The following is an 8,288-nucleotide window of genomic DNA, read 5'->3' as shown; positions in this document are numbered from 1 at the left end:
ACAATTATTTGAAAAATGTTTTAGGGTAAGAGCAATACTTGGGGTTGTTATTTGAATAAAGATAACGTGATAAAGCAGGTCATGTGAAATGATTTTTAGGAAGATGGGAAAAATTGTCATGTACTAATTTGAATGAATGAATGACTGAGTAATGAAGGAAACATAATTATTCTCAGTTTGGTCAGTGACCTCCCCAGAAAGAAATGTGAGTGTGAGGTCAAACGTATTCTGCAACACAAGTAATTTTAGAAAGCACAAATCAATCTGGAACCAAATCTTAATGTTATATCCAACTTATAATTGAATTGTGATGAATTTTCCAGTTTCACATTCACCTTTTCTTTAGACTCAGATGATCTTTGCAGGAATCAAATGATCCTAGGAGTTTTAGGTGGGAATTCTTTCAGCTGCAAAATAAATTTACTTCAAAGAGAGGTAACTAAAAGAGAGAACTTGAGTATCTTGAGAGGCTTTTTCTATGTAATGACTAAGATGCCACCTAACAGCACTGTGTTTTACATGGTCCATGGGCATATGCTGTCTGAAGGAGAGAAATTCTCTCTCAGCTCCCTATAAACTTTTGATAAATGACTGTTATTGGCTATACTTGGGTCATGAATGTGCCCCTGGGCCAATCTTGAAGCATGGGGTACTTTGATTAGACAGTCTCCTCACATGCCTTCTGTTATGGTGAGGGAGGAAGGAATATGTGATTGACAATTCCATCACGTGAGGACTAAAACAACAGATGTAAATTACAGGGCTTTTATTTTTTCTTTCTTTAAGTCATTCTCTGGGCTGGAGAGGATTCACAGGGGCCCTAGAAATTCTGCTCAAGTGCCAGGATACTGACGTATTCCCTAGTTTGCTTTGTGAAGGTCACCAGCTCTGTTTTTAATTAAAAAAAAAAAACATGATGAGCCTTTGAAAGATAATTATTTTAAAAGATGATGATGACTATTATCATTACTATTATTATTTATAAATTTGAGTTTCTATTTTAAACACATCAATGGCAGTGTTTCATTGAGTTGGAAAACTCCAGTTTTGTGGTGTCCCTAAAATTTTATGGTGTTAGTACCTAAAATTGTCTCTTGAGTCATCTACAGTTATGAGAAAGATAGTATACGTTTGAAAAAAACACCTTTGATTTGTGGCTCTAGCCATATCCTGAAAACTTTCTAAAATATTCTCTAAATTATCCCAGCCTGGCCTACTATGACTGTAAGGTCCAGTAAGTGTTACCTCTCACACCTGCCCCCCAGTCCAGTAGCTCAGACAGTGAGAGATTCAGCAGGTAGGATAAATTAGCCCCAGTTAGGTTTTTGCCTCTCTGCGTGTTGATTGTGCTATATATATTTGAAAGAGTCTTGCTCTGTCACCCAGGCTGGAGTGCAGTGGCATGATCTCATCTCACTGCAACCTCTGCCTCGTGGGTTCAAGCCATCCTCCCACCTCAGCCTCCCGAGTAGCTGGGACTGCAGGTGCCCACCACCACACCTGGCTAATTTTTCTATTTTTTGGTAGACACAGGGTTTCTCCATGTTGGCCAGGCTGGTCTCCAACTCCTGGCCTCAAGTGATCTGCCTGCCTTGGCCTCCCAAAGTGCTGGGCTTACAGGAGTGAGCCACTGCGCTGGGCCTGTGCTTCATATTGTTAGTCCTGACTCTGACATCTGAATTCAGATTTGCAGTTCCTTCTATTCCAATGGACTCATTAGAAATTCAAGATTAGTCACCTGGGGGCCCAATTAATCTAATTGTGGAGCTCCAGGCTGCTCAGGCCATTTACAAGCAGTTTCATCTGAAGTGAAGTAGTTATGAGCTGCTTCTAGCTACCTAGATACAGACCTGGGGAAGTCAAGCTTTGGTAGAAATGATGGTAGGATATTACGTATATTTGCCACGGTGCAGGGAAGAATATGGTCTTTGGGTATAGTCAGTCACAATCACAAGGGTACATGTAGAGGGATTTTCACTGAGACATTGTTTTTAATAGTCAAAGCTTAAAAACAATTTAACTCTCCAATGAGAGAAGATTGGTTCAATAAACTGTGGTAGTATTCACACAACAAAATCATTAATATAAGTAAAAAAATAAAAAATGAGGAAGCAGACATTTTTATGTATGTATTCATCAATATAAAAATATATGATTGGGTTATTATTAACTTAGTTAATAAGTTGATATGTACGGTATAATTTCATTTTTTTTGGACTAGTGTATCTTTTGTCATTTTACAGCTCTCCACCGCAGCTGCCCCCCACCCTTCCCTTCGATGACGACCTTTGCAGGCTTCAGGGGGACCAGGGAACAAAGCTGGGGCCTGGCAGCCCCACTATGCTGCCAGCCGGGGAGAACTAGTCACAAGTACAAATTATCACAACAATTAGCGCCTGTACTTGGGCTATCTGCAAATTGAGGAGGCCCCAGCTCCTCCTTGTATGGGGGTCTATTTTGCAGTGACCTTGCTCTGGAGACGATGATATTCCTTCAGCCTGAAGGAATTGATGTTGATGAACCCGGTGGCATCAATTGGCTCATAATCACCCTGCACGTTCATGCTCACCAGCTCCTCGTTGTAGACAGTGGGGCACTCCCGGCCAAGGATGTACACCTGGCCTTTAAGGACAGACACCTGCACTTTCCCTTCCACTCACTCCTGGGACTCGGCGATGCAGTGGCGGACAAATTCACACTCAGGGCTGTGCCAGAAAGCCAGAAACCAGTATACACCAGCTCAGCAAATTTCAAGCCCCGGCGTTGTTTGATTTTGTGCACTTCCCGGTGCATGGTGAAGGCCTCGATGTCTAAATGAGCGTAGTAAAGGATGGTGCCTGCTGGGGCCCCGTAGATACCTCGGGACTTCGTTCCAATGAAACGGTTCTCCACGATGGCAATATTGCCCACGCTGTGCTTGCCCGTGACTTCGTTCAGGTACATGAAGAGCTCCAAGGAGGTCTGGTGGGTGGCACTATCCTTGACGTTGGTCACCTTCACGGGGACCCCTTTTTTGAACTCGATCTCGAGAATGTCAGGGGTGTTGGGGGTTTTGGCCGGGTCCTGGGTCTTCGTGTAGAGAGCTGGAGGCTCTTGGTTCTCGGGATTCTCCAGGATTCCAGCCTCGCAGCTGATGTGCATGAGGTTGTCGTCCATGCTCCACGGGTTCTTGGAAGTGACCGGGGTGGGAATCCCGCGTTGCTTTGCATATTCCGTCAGGTCACTGTGGCCCTTGAACCAGTTGTAGAATTCGGGCATACTTCAGGGAGCAATGACGTTTATCTGTGGGGGCCAGCGAGTAGCAGGTGAGCTCAAACCAGACCTGATCATTCCCCTTTCCCGTGGTGCCATGGGACACATACTTGGCCCCCTCCTGCTGGGCGACTTCCACTTGTTTGTGGGCGATGCAGGGCCTGGCGAGAGAGGTGCCCAGGAGGTAGCGGTCCTCATACAGTGTGCTGGACTGGATGGCCGGCCAGATGAACTCCTCCACAAACTCCCTGTTGACATCCTCAGTGAACACCTTTTTGGCCCCAGGCTTCAGTGCCTTCTTCCTGGCTTCCTGGAAGTCTTCCTTCTGGCCAATGCTGGTCAGGTAGGCAATGACGTCATAGCCTTGTTCCTTCAGCCACACGAGGATGCAGAAGGTGTCCAGGCTGCCACTGTGGGCCAGAACCATAGAGCCTTTGCTGGACATACCGTCCGGAATCTGACTCCACAGTGCAATGAACCACTCGGGCTGGGGCAGCCATGGCAGGCGACAGAGCAGGATAATTTCATTTTTATAAAAATGAATGGGTTTATTTATTTGTGTGTATTTTTAAAGATTAGAGGTGAGAATTTGGTATTGCTGTAATGGTATTATGGTCAGGGATGCAGGGCTGTGAAAATTCTATTGTGCTGATCATGTGTCTTTCTCAGGGTGTTGCCAACCAAGCAAGTGACACTCAAGGAATGATAGGAGATGATATTGTTTATTAGTAACTGGATAAGCACCTAGTTCACCTTGTGAGTTTTCTGTTAAAAGATGGATAGGAGAACATGGTTACATCCAGAGACCTTTACTTTAAGTGAAGCCTCCTGCGTCTAGGATGGCTGGGTAAACAGAGTCTACCCCTGCCTATTTAATTATAGTTACAGAGCAGATGGGACACACACACGAACAACCCTCTTTGTATTCCTTGGTTTTTCTTATCACTGAGTCATAGAAAGAAGTGAGCCAAAGGAGGACTTGGGGTCTTTAAGGAATAATAACTTGGTCCACTGGTTAACTATGAACTCTGGCCAATCAAATGACAAATGATCTCTTCCTAAGAGATGTTCAAGTGAGTGTATGCGTGGGGTTAGTAAGGAGAGAAGCAGAAGGGTACATGCGTTTTTCTCAGAGTATGCATGTGTAGAAACATTTGCATCAAAATGCCATAGTACTTTTTTTATGGGCAGTGGGATTATAGCTGATTATAATTGGTATAAATTATTGATTGTCTATACCTTCTAAGTTTCTTCAGTGAACATAGATGTCTTGTATAATAAAAAGCCATTCATAAAAATTCAGCTTTAGTGTCATTTTAAGCAAACACTCCCACCTTCCATAACTAAATTATCATATTTACATCAACGTGACATTTTGCCTCTAATCATCTAGTGGCACTCTGAAGAGCTAAGCTCCTTCCTTTTTCAACAGGAAAGTTCCTCTAGCACATTATTCAGATAAGGCTTAAGTGAGATCTTATGAGCTCTGATCGGAACCTTTGCTGAATGGCCTTAATGCTGCTGTCCTATTGTGCCTGAGATGTGAGCACATACAAGGAAACTTATAACTTGATTGGAAACTTCAGGGAAGGCCACCGGGAGAAAGCAGCAAACCAATAATAATGATAATAAAAGTTCACGCTGAGCTAGGGCTTGCTGTGTAGCAGGGCCTGGTAAAAGCTCTACTTAACCAATTTGGTCCCCACGACTCCATTAATTAGAAACTATTATAATCCTCATTTTGCAGAAAAATCTCCAAGGGGTTAAAGGATTTGTTAAAGCTCACTAAGCTCAGAATTGGCTGAGGGGGAATCCAAACCCAAGTGTCTGTTGCCAGTGTCTAGGCATCAACCCCTCTGCAGTATAAGGTTGGCTGCAGGTGGGACTCCTCATTCCATAGCTAACTCCTACTTGCTTTTCAGGTTAACCATGACCCCATCAGTTCAGCTAGGGGATTCCCAAATTTTATTCCATAGTATCCATGGCACTTGTCATACTGAGTTGTGATTTTTTAAAATAGTCTATTCCCTCTGCTAGGCTGTGAGATCTTTGAAGATAGAAGTGTGGACTTGGGATTGTCTCCCAGGCAATTACCACATTGGCTGACTCATAGAATGTGCTCAATAAATATTGGATGAATATTTAATCATCTGGGCATAGTGGACACATCAATTTCACAAATTGCAAAATTCAACTGAATCAAAAGTAGGAACTGAATATATAACTAAGGGATTACCTAGGTAATGTCCAATCAGGATAGAACGTGGCTCATTGAGTTGCCCATATGCATGGTTTTGGACTTGGTTATAGGCAGAATTAACTAGGTGTAATCTCTACTTTTTAAGAATTTATAGTCTAACGAAGCAGGTTTGAAATTACCATTGTACCTATCAAGACAACAGTGTTTTTCCTCTGGGTTGGATATCATGCTTTGTATTTTGTGGAATAGAGAAAAAACAATACAGCCACAATGTTAAAAAAAATTATAATTATTGGGTCAAAAAATATACTTATTGCTTTCCTTTTTCTTTATAATTCTCTGTAGTATACACAAATAAATTTGTGGTTCTGTGCTTATAGTTAGCACTTCTCATCAGTAATATTGATAGTTTTATTTTTATTTAAGTACATTACATATCTTGTCTTAGTCTTCACAGTAGCACTCTGAAGAAGACACTACTTTATCCTTATTTTATTGGTTGATTCCAGAGTTTGAGGAACAAAGAACACAATTCAATTTTAATGATTTTAATCATTTTATCTGAAAAAGTAATAAAATAATATTTTAGAATTTTATTTTTAAAAAAACAAGATAAAATGTCTCAGTGTATTCCAAATCCAACATAGCAACATACTATTAACAAGTACTTTACTCAATTTTGCTTTTTCAAGTTAAACTGTCTGACCTTGTTGCTAAGCACAGGAAGGAAGAATCAGAAGGGAAGTATTTCTTGAAGGAGATGGCTTGAAGTTGGTCTGTGCAAGATAAAAAAAAAAAGTTAAACGTTTCTTAAAAGAGATTTTATTTTCAAGTTAAAAAATGTCTACAATTGTGCACTTTTTTGTTCTCTGTTGCCGACTAGTCTGCAGATAGGCAGAGGATTCTGTGCAAAGGGACTGGTTTGTGCATACACTACAATGTTTACTATTTTCAGAGATTGCGCTCCATCACTGAGAATTAGGATTTTAATTTGATAAGTAAGGGACTCTCTCAATAATCTTCTATTTACTCTTAATATATGGTATTAGATTTTTAAACTTAAAGGCAAGACAGGTGGGGAAATTATATGTAGTGACTGTCAGTTGGAGGAAGTAAAAAAATGGAAACACATACAAAGTCTGTTACAAGAGATCACTGAAAATTCTGAGGCAACGTAGTGGCATGCTGTCTTCTCCAGATTTTTCTTTAAAAAAAATACTTAGGATATATAAAATTTTTGACAGTACTGGGAATGAATAAGAGTGTACTATAAATTAACATTTGAGAGGAGTTCCCAGGAATTGAAAAACTGACTGGATTAGATTGAGAAACACTTCCCTAGGCTATGCATGCTGACTCCTTTGCATGAGAAGGTTTGACTCATTTTATCTACCTTCTTCCAGCCCAGGAACAAAAAGGCTGTACATGTCAAGCAGGTCACCCCCATACTGCACAGGAAATATTTTCTGAAGTAGGAAACGTCTTATACCAGTGTCCCAGCGTTTCACCTCCTGCTCTAAACCAGGAAAACAAGTCGTCTCTTCCTACACTGATTTTAGCTTTTAGTGCACAAAAACAGGGGAAAAGAGGATGTGCGTTAATTCCTTGCATCCCAGGATATGCATTTTTATTGTCTAACATGGAGAATTCAACAACAAAAACAGAATATTTTAACATATTTCAGCAGAGCCACAAGGCATAAATACTTGCTGCACACCATAAATTGGATTAAGGATATACTCATTACTATGTTTCTAAGTTTAGATTTGAGATAAGCCATCTAATGCCCCAAATGTCCAATAAAGAGATGCTTAAGGACACACAATTTACCATGTCTGTTGGCAATGCTAGACCTAAAGAGATCTCAACTCAGTCAGGCATAAATATAAACAAATAAGCAATGAAAAGCAAAATTGGTTCTATAAAATATTCTATAGCACCAAAAAGTTATGTTACTCTGAAGACTCAAAGGAAAAATATGCCTCTAAAAATTATTTGCGACAAGAAGTATCAGAATAGCTAGATAATATCTGTTTAGTGCTCTCAGTAAAAGATATGAAGGCATGACCTTTATGAAGCATGAGCAACTAATAAAGAGAAAATGGTATGGGATAAAGAACAGCATGACAGAAGGTAGTTGTCATGTGGTAAAGAATGGAAAGAATTTCAATACGTAAGGGCACAACTAAATTATCTATAGGAAGCAAAATTGGCTCTCTAGAAAATTTACCATGGAGATGAAGAAAAACATTCAAAAGTTTCAGAGACTTAAAGAGAAAAAGAATGTAAAGAAAAAGCAAGAAAGCAAAACAATAGCAAGTATTGAGAAATGGAGAGCCAACCTATGAATTTTTAGTGTTCCTAAATAAGATCAAAATTTTGTGTCTATAAAAATTCCCCTGATATATATATAATTCTTATTATATATATAAAATGCTCCTGATATGTATATTCTATATCTATTTTACTGTATTTTAATGCTTCTGATATATACCAGAATATATATGTATATATTTTAATATGTTCTGCTATATCTGATGATATATATCAGATATAGCAGGACATATTAATATATTCTTAAAAAGCATAACTACAGAAGTAAGCAATATATTCTGATATATACTTATATATGTTTTATATATATCAGAATATATTTTACTGGCTATTGATGCTTCTGACATATTTATATTCTGATATATATCAGAAGCATTAATATTCAGTAAAATAGATATAAAGTTTCTGGCTAAGTCTATAAATTATTAATATAAAGGGTCACTGTATTCTAGGTGATATTAATGGTAATACATCTGTAGGCATCATGGAAGACATTTTAAAC

The 8,288-nt window shown here is 39.5% G+C and overlaps 1 pseudogene; it reads right to left on the bottom strand.

Moving 5' to 3' along the window:
* Positions 1-2,249: 2,249 nt before the first annotated feature.
* On the bottom strand, positions 2,250-4,446 carry LOC100987302 (argininosuccinate synthase-like; annotated as a pseudogene).
* Between the last annotated feature and the right edge of the window lie 3,842 nt (positions 4,447-8,288).

The sequence above is a fragment of the Pan paniscus genome, chromosome 9, assembly GCF_029289425.2.
Source record: "Pan paniscus chromosome 9, NHGRI_mPanPan1-v2.0_pri, whole genome shotgun sequence".
Classification (NCBI taxonomy): Eukaryota; Metazoa; Chordata; class Mammalia; order Primates; family Hominidae; genus Pan; species Pan paniscus.
The sequence above is the reverse complement of the archived record's forward strand: the minus strand, read 5'-3'. Positions and strand labels throughout refer to the sequence as shown.